Source organism: Trachurus japonicus, chromosome 13, assembly GCF_045865225.1.
Source record: "Trachurus japonicus isolate A0001 chromosome 13, Traja_1.0".
Lineage (NCBI taxonomy): Eukaryota > Metazoa > Chordata > Actinopteri > Carangiformes > Carangidae > Trachurus > Trachurus japonicus.
Window position 1 is genome coordinate 5572154 of NC_140919.1, and position 10110 is coordinate 5582263.

Below are 10110 nucleotides of genomic sequence, written 5' to 3' on the forward strand. Positions count from 1 at the left end.
CCTAAGTCTTTGACTTGGTTTTAATTTAAATATCATCTGTTGAATATCAACACACAGCTGAATTTTAGATTTTGATGGCATGAATGTCAGTCAAGCTCCACTGGGGTTGGAGTCATGAAGTAATTATTATAACTGTTCATGACTAAAGACTTTAGCCCTATCTAAACAACATGTGAAAAGCTTTGGGTCATGTGGCTGAACAAGCCTGTAAGCCACTGTATTTCTGATTTATCTCTTTGGTGTACTGATGCACTGTGCCCCTTTGATATTTAGCCATGAAATTTGACTAGCTCCAACAATGCATTACTATTAAGATACTGTAGTTACTGTAAAACTACACTAACAACAAGGAAAGTGGGGGACACAGAGATGTTTAGCATGCCCCATATCCACCTTAACCCCCGCTCCCACACACACACACACACACACACACACACACACACACACACACACACACACACACACACACACACACACACACACACACTGTGAAGGAATTTAACTTTCTCTCATTAATTCCAACAATTCAGTCCATTTCTCAACCATTTTAGGAGTATCACATGTTTCATTTTTAAATGTATATTTTGCACATTTTTGTGTACTTATCTTAAACAATTCATGTTTTTTTTTTTTCAATTTCATGTCATTCAGCATCCTAGGTTCGGCTACAAGTTCTAATCCTCCAATTTGGCTTCATCTTTATTAACATTTGATCAACAACTGTTTTCATGCTGTCTGTTTATAACAACTAGCCTATATATTTATTCATCTGAGACTTAAATGTTAGTTTTTCTCAAACTAATCTTCAACAATTCAAATAATTTCAGTAAAGAAATGCATCAAAAGTCCCTCTAAAAATATTACGAAAGAGGACAACTTTTGGCTTGTCTTCATGTTTAATGATGGTTGATTGAAAAACATACTCAGTATTTCCATTTGACTAGCACATTACTTTATCACTGTATCATACCTTTTTTCTGTTAACTGTATTCCAATACATGTTTCTTTGATTTGTTTGGTTTTAATTATTATTATTATTATTTCACCATTTCCTTTTCATTTAATCTTTTTAATCTGAACCTACATGATTTTAACCAAACTGACTACCTCCTATATTAGACACAGGTGAGCTCACCATGTGCTGTATGGTTTGCACAAAAGCCATTTTGATGTCACTATAACTTGTTTCTCTCAAATAGTTTTCTCTGTGAACTAACTTTTACAACCCCTTGTGTCAAAAGCTGTTCAATGTTTTTAACTGCACAAAGCTGACTGTGTTGACTAATGGATGTTCATGTTATGTTTATGTTTCACAGTTCACTTTTTTTTTTTTAAGAAATAGATTATGATTTATGTATATTTTGTTTGTATGTTCCATTGATTGTTTCACTGTTCAAAACCATGATATCTGTTGTTTGCTACATGTTGGCTGATTGAAACAGACTTTATACTATTAAAAATATTTTCAGTGACATTTCTCACCATTCAGTGACTTCGTTATTTTTTTACTTGTGTGTTTACATTTCTTTTAACACTTTAACCATTTCTTTTTCTTAAAATGTTCTTCTGCTGTCATTTTCCAACAGTATTTGAGTAGACTTTAACTTTTTTCAGTTGTACTGTAGCAATTTCACATTTTCAATGTAAAACACTTACATTGAATTTTGTAATTTTGTACTACATTGTATTTTGCCTCTTAAACGTTTTGGCTATTTTTAACCCTTTTAATGCCATCCACCACTAAAAATACAAGATTTAGTTTTCTGAGCTTTTTTCTCAGCTATAATGCCTTTTCAACATTGCTTTAGCAGTTTCTTCAGCTAACTCAGCATTGTTTTAACAATTTCTTCAGCTTATTCAGCAACAGCGTTCAGCTGCTTTCAGCATTCACACGCATTTTCTGCAGGAAATGCTATCTTTTTCTAGTTAGTGTGAATGCTGGAAGCATTCACACTATTGTTATTCAAATCTTTATACTTATTATTATTCTTACTTCTTCTTCCCTTTTTCTGCGTTTAACTCCTTCTTCATACTTTGTGCTATTTCAACAATTCATATATCAAAACGTGCAACTTTTTCAGGACATTTATGCTATTATTTTTCTCTTTCATACTATTTATACTTTTTAAAATATTTAACTTTTTGTGCAATTTTTCTCTCATAGGAAATACATTGAAACAGTCTTCAAACTCTTCAAATCTTCTGCTTCATTCAGCCTCTAATAGCTTCAGCATACTTTCAGCTACAGACTTCATTCAACTTTTAAACTGTTCACAAACCTTTCAACTATTCAGCTATATCTCAGCTTATTGATATCTTCAACAGTTTCAGATATATGTGTAGTTTTAAAATCATTAAAATTTCTGACAAAATTCAGATTTAACATGAAAGTCAATGGGACGGAATGTTCGGACGTTGGCAGTTGGTAGAGTGACAGAGGGTCTAAAAATCCTCTCACATTTTTCTCTCTATCCTGTCAGCACGGCCACAGATTACACTCTACACACATAATTTCGGGCATGCTTGTAGACAAGCTCATCCTTGATCTCTTCATGTGCTCAAAAAACCAGAGAGACGAACACAATTTAAACTGGGAGCCTCTGAGTGCGGCCAATTCCCTCTCTCCTCTCATTGACTCCCATTCAAAAGTAGGCGCTGATTTTCTAAACGTCCCAAAGTTTCCAACCTGCGACACAATCAACAATTTTTACTCTAGAAACACCAAAGTGACACGGACGCGTTCAGCAAGGTCTTATGGTTCGGAAAATGTAAACCTTTTGCTCGTACTAAGTACAGATTTGTCGTACATTAGATCTGTTTGAGGGTGTCACAGAGCAGTTAAAGCCTATGGTTAAAGCTGCCACCATGCCTTAAAGCCACCAGCCAACAGTTACATGGTAACCTCAACATGGCAACCTCACCATGGTAACCTCACCATGGCAACGTCACCATGGCAACGCACACACATTCCCTCTGTCTGACTGTCTGTCGGTCATACACACACACACACACACACACACACACACAAATGGACACACACTAACTACCCCACACACACACACACACACACACACACACACACACACACACACACACACACACATCCAACACACACACACACACACACAAATGGACACACACACACACACACACAAATGGACACACATTCACCATACACACACATCCAACACACACACAAATGGACACACACTCACCATGCATACACATCCAACACACACACACAAATGGCAACCTCACCATGGTAACCTCACCATGGCAACGTCACCATGGCAACGCACACATTCTCTCTGTCTGACTGTCTGTCGGTCATACACACACACACACACAAATGGACACACACTAACTACCACACACACACACACACACACAAAAATGGACACACACACACACACACAAATGGACACACACTCACCATACACACACATCCAACACACACACACACACACACACAAATGGACACACACTCACCATGCATACACATCCAACACACACACACAAATGGACACACACTAACTACTACACACACACACACACACACACACACACCATACACACACATCCAACACACACGCACACAAATGGACACACACTCACCATACACACACATCCAACACACACACACACACACACACACACAAATGGACACACACTAACTACCACACACACACACACACACACAAACACACACACACACACACACACACACACACACTCACCATACACACACATCCAACACACACACACACACACACACACACACAAATGGACACACACTAACTACCACACACACACACACACACACACACACACGCACACACCCAACAAACATACAACCACTTACCAAACACATACACAATTTACACAATTACACACAAACAGACACACATGCACACACAACAAACACACACACAAATGGACACACACTAACCATACACAAACAGACACACACGTCCAACACACACACATTTCATACAGTTGTCAGGCCAGAACTTTTTGTATATCTTCCTCACTCACACACACACACACACACACACACACACACACACACACACACACACACACACACACACTTTTGTATATCTTCCTCACTCTCTCTCACACACACACACACACACACACACACACACACACACACACACACACTTTTCCTACAGTTGTCTGACTGTTTTGTATGTACCTCTCTATCTTCCTGTTGTAGTTAATGGACTCGTTGCTGTTAATTTTGTTCTTTAGCTATTTAAACTGAAAATACACATTTCCCCATTTTGGTCATGTTGAACACATTGTTTTACACGTATCCTAAACTACTGAGGCTCTTCTCAACCATTTCACACCATTAAGGGGCCGTGTCCACCGGACGCGCTTTCAGCTCTGACAGCGCTCTCAGCGCTGCTTTCCCAGCGCTTAGCGCTCTCTCTCCCTCGTCAGAATGCCGCTGTTGCTAGGTTACAAAACGAGTCCTCTGACACTTCCGTGTTCCGGCCTTGTTTAATGTACAACGAGTGTCAGAAATACACAATAGCATTAGCAGCAGCTTTTGACATGGACCCTGAGGTCGTCCTACCTTCAATACAAGTGATGGTCATGATATAAACCGAGCCACGTCTCCGGTTGTGTTGCTGTCGGTAACGTATGTCCCGCCCCTTCTTGATTCTGATTGGTCAGTGTGGTGAAAAGTGACATTGACGAGCGTAGCGCTGTTCTAAAAGTTGAACAGATTTCAACTCGAAGCGCTCTGAGCGCCGCGACAAAAAGAAGCAAGCGCCGAGGGCGTTTTACCGCCGAGGGCGCTGAGCGCTGTGAGCGCCCAACTCAATAGGGTTTGAATGTAAAGTAGACGCCCAGAGCGCTGAAAACGCGTCTGGTGGACACAGCCCCTAAACCCGCTGTTTACATGTTCTACTCCTCAGCTAATGCTCCATCTATATTCTTCAACAATGTTCTTCTGCTGTCAGTTTACAATGTATTTCAGTAGGCATTAACTTTTTTCCTAATTCAGGAATTTTTCAAACTCTTCTTTGACAATTCAAGTAATTTCCAGCCATTTCATACAAAGTCTCACATCTTCTACTTTTAAATATATTCTCAGCCATTGCTTCAGCTATGTTAGTGCTGGTTCATCAGTTGTCCTTCCTGTCAGGTTAGCTACAGATTTCAACTATTTAACCATTACATTTAAACATGCAGAATTTCAATGTTTTCTTCTCCCTTTAGCATTTCTACTGCTTTTTACCTTTAAAAAGGCATTCATCTCACACTACAAGTTATATGTTTCAGCTTTTTCCCTCCTAGGGATGAATAAAGTATTCCTCTACTCTCTACTCTACTCTACTCTACTCTACTCTACTCTAGCATTAGTCTTTTCAACATTGCTTTAGCAGTTTCGTCAACTAATTTAGCATTGATTCAACAATTTCTTCAGCTCATTCAGCATTGCTTCAGCAACAGCGTTCAGCTGCTTTCAGCATTCACACGCATTTTCTGCAGGAAATGCTATCTTTTTCTAGTTATTATTATTCTGAGTCTTCTTCCCTTTTTCTGTGTTTAACTACTTCTTCATACTTTGTGCTATTTCAACAATTCATATATCAAAACGTGCAGCTTTTTCAGGACATTTATGCTATTATTTTTCTCTTTCATACTATTTATACTTTTTAAAATATTTAACTTTTTCTGCAATTTTTCTCTCATAGGAAATGAATTGAAACAGTCTTCAAACTCTTCAAATCTTCTGCTTCATTCAGCCTCTAATAGCTTCAGCATACTTTCAGCTACAGACTTCATTCAACTTTTAAACTGTTCACAAACCTTTCAACTATTCAGCTATATCTCAGCTTATTGATATCTTCAACAGTTTCAGATATATGTGTAATTTTAAAATCATTAAAATTTCTGACAAAATTCAGATTTAACATGAAAGTCAATGGGACGGAATGTTCGGACGTTGGCAGTTGGTAGAGTGACAGAGGGTCTAAAAATCCTCTCACATTTTTCTCTCTATCCTGTCAGTACGGCCACAGATTACACTCTACACACATAATTTCGGCCACGTTTGTAGACAAGCTCATCCTTGATCTCTTCATGTGCTCAAGAAACCAGAGAGACGAACACAATTTAAACTAAGAGCCTCCGAGTGCAGCCAGTTCCCTCTCTCCTCCCATTGACTCCCATTCAAAAGTAGGCGCTGATTTTCTAGACGTCCCAAAGTTTCCAACCTGCGACACAATCAACAATTTTTACTCTAGAAACACCAAAGTGACATGGACGCGTTCAGCAAGGTCTTATGGTTCGGAAAATGTAAACCTTTTGCTCGTACTAAGTACAGATTTGTCGTACATTAGATCTGTTTGAGGGTGTCACAGAGCAGTTAAAGCCTATGGTTAAAGCTGCCACCATGCCTTAAAGCCACCAGCCAATGGTAACCTCAACATGGCAACCTCACCATGGTAACCTCACCATGGCAACGTCACCATGGCAACGCACACACATTCTCTCTATTTGACTGTCTGTCGGTCACACACACAAATGGACACACACTGACCATACACACATATCCAACACACACACACACACACACACACACACGGACACACACACACACACACACGGACACACACACGGACACACACTGACCATACACACATATCCAACACACATATACTTTTTATTAGAGTAATTTGAGTGTACTTAAAATGTTAATTTTTCTTTCACCACAATCTTCAACAATTCAAATAATTTCCAACCACCTAGATATTGTTTAATCTATATTAGTAATAGTCCAACAATGTTTTCATGCTATCATTTTTAAATAGGCCTATATTTGAGTAGACTTCAGCTTTTCAATTTCTTCATGCTAATCTTCAACAATTTAAGTAATTTCTAAACGTTTAACCGTTCCACCTCTATATATAGTACAGGTGGAGCCTAGGACATTGGACGCAGCTTTTAACATGTGTCAAGTCTGTCTATCTATCTATCTATCTATCTATCTATCTATCTATCTATCTATCTATCTATCTATCTATCTATCTATCTATCTATCTATCTATCTATCTATCTATCTATCTATCTATCTATCTGTCCCTTCATCTGTATCTGTTCGTTCGTTCTTTCTTTCTTTCTTTCTTTCTTTCTTTCTTTCTTTCTTTCTTTCTTTCTTTCTTTCTCTTTTTGTCTTTCTGTCTTTCCCTCTCTATCTCTATCTATCTACCTCTTTCTATCTATCATCCCCCTCTCTCTCTTCTCTTTTTCTTCTTTCTCCAACCTATTTCTGTCTTTTTACTTATTTCTTTCTTGATTTCTACCCCTTTCTCTGTCTTTGTACTTCCTTCTTTCTTTGTTTTGTTTGATATTATTCAACAGTATCTATCTATCTATCTATCTATCTATCTATCTATCTATCTATCTATCTATCTATCTATCTATCTATCTATCTATCTATCTATCTATCTATCTATCTATCTATCTATCTATCTATCTTTATTTATTTATTTATTTATTTCTATTTACCCTGTGTCTTTGTCCCTTTATTGCTCTCTCTCTCCCCTTTCCTTTCTATTCTCCCTTTCTCCTACCTCTTCCTCTTCTTCTTCCTCTTCTCCTCCTCTGCCTCCTTTTCTTTAGGCTACAGTAACACTGTGCTTGATCTAAGATGAACTGCTTTTTGAACTATTTCATCACTGCTTCACACATCTTTATCGGTTGTTGGCAAATTTGTTCTTTGGCCATTTACAGTTTTTCTCAGTAGCTTTGGTGCATTTGCACAACAGCTATTGCATTACTCAGAACAAAACTGTGGATATCATGCAAAAGTGTGTCACTTGCTCACAATGGATCGTTCATTCCTCAAAAGCAAGTATTCATTTTTCAATATTTCTACTACTTTTAGACACATTTTTTACACTTATCTAAAACAATTCAGTTGTACTTTTACTCTTAAGATATTCTTTCATCTGTATTAGTTAGTCTACTGGTTTAACAATGTTTCCAAACTGTCAGTTTTAATGTATTTGAGGAGACATCAATTTCTCATTTTCTTTATACTAATCTTTAACAATTCAAGTGATATTGCTCTGCTTTTTCAATATTTCTACTGTGTTCAAACCTTTATCATATATCTAACATATCTTTATGAGGATGAATAGCCATCTAGACAGCAGACCTCAACTGTGTTTTGGACAAAGGTAATGTTGCTCTATACAGTGAAAGCCAAGGAAAGTAAGAACAGGAGAACCAAAGTCGAAAGGAGGAGCATCGGCCACCTCAGTTTGACTACATTCCAGCGCCGATCATTGGTCAGATCAAAAAAAAAAGAAAAACATTAATCAAGGTTAGGTCGTCACACAACACTGCAATAGCAAGACACGGGCCGACAACATCGCTGCAGGCAGTGCTTCAAGGATTTCAGCACCAGACAACTCCTCCGACAGTGTCTGTGTCTTCAGCACTGGACAGCGCCAGTTGTTGAGAAACGTGAACCACTATGAAGTGGCTGCTGGTGAGGACAGGAGGAACACCAGTCCACAGTGTCATGTTATTTTAGTTGAGTAGCCTATATCCCTACTTTCTTATATTCAATGAATATTATTAAACAATAAAACAATGTTTTACAAGATTTATTAAAAACATCATTTTATTCAATCCTACTGTTTTCAGATTAACACAGGCCTAATGAAAAGACAGAGCATTTCTCATTGATGTGGGATGTAAAAAAAAAAAAAAAAAGTTCCACGACCCGTAGGAGCCCGGATCCGAACCCGTTTTCCCCGCATCGTAGCCGGCGATGCTAACCGCTTCACCAAGAGTCCCACATGCTCTAATAGGTTGGTTAGCACATTATTTATGGGTGAGTGAGTTTACTGTCAGTGCCGTTAAACGCCATACGCTGTCAATTCTCCTTACTGGTACTTCCTGAATGCTTCTCTCTGATATCTATCCAGAAATCTGCTGATATTTCCTTTCAAATCGATGCCAATATCTCTGAAAACTCCGTATTTCCTGTGCTGGAAGCAGCATGAGCAGCAGGGCTGAGAGTGAGAGTTTGGCGCACATAGCAACAGTAACCAAGGGGGGTTGGAGAACAGTCATTGGACCAACCTAATGTCAATCTTCCCTCCTCCCTTATCGCGTCATTTTACGTGTCTTGGCCAATCACAGATCAGCATGAAAAAAAAACCTCATGGAAGGAGATCCCGCCCCGAGGTGTCTAGAGGAGGACAGAAGGGTCGTGGCCATGGATGTATTATATTATAGATCCATGGTCGTGGCTAGATGGAGTCAAGACTGTAAAAGGATGGAGTACATGATCTGCAGGAAGTGACGTAGAATCTCACCAAAAGTCTCCGAATCGCGTTTACTGTGTAGTAAACTAATAGATGAACCAACGTTGAGGCAGGAGTAACAGGTTTCCTGGTGTAATGGTTATTAATGTCGCCTGTGGTGTGGCAGACCCGGGTTCGATCCCCCATCAAGTCTATGCTCATCTTAAATTTATTGTTTTAAATGTATATTCCAAGTTCACATTTTGAGTTTCAGTGGTTAGGTTTAGGCAATGATGAAAGGAGAAATGAAAAACTTTACTGTCCACTGTTCAGAAAGTGCAAAGGACATCACCACTGCTGCTCCAGCCCCTGAGCCAACGCCTGCACAACCACTGGACCCACTAGGGTCAGAAAGACGCCTTCTTGGCTTAACGATTATTCATTCATTAATCATTTCTTTCCTGAAAGAAATAGCTGTTAAAAAAAAAAAGAAAAGAAAAAGAAAAAAAGTTTGTAACTGTTATGTGAGGTAGAGAAGATTGAATATAGAAAAAATAATACAAATACTGTTTATATGAGGCCCACAACAGTTTCACAGACCTCATATAGCTGTATGGGAGTGGGTTTTATAGCTACACCACAGGCCTGTACTATATTTAATTATATTTTAATTATGAAGAATTATAATCTATCTATCTATCTGTCTATCTACCCCCTCTCTGTCTCTTTCTTTCTCTCTTTCTTCATTTATTTCTATTTACCCCATCTCTTTGTCCCTTCATTGCTCTCTCTCCCCCTCTTTCCTTTCTATTCTCCCTTTCTCCTACCT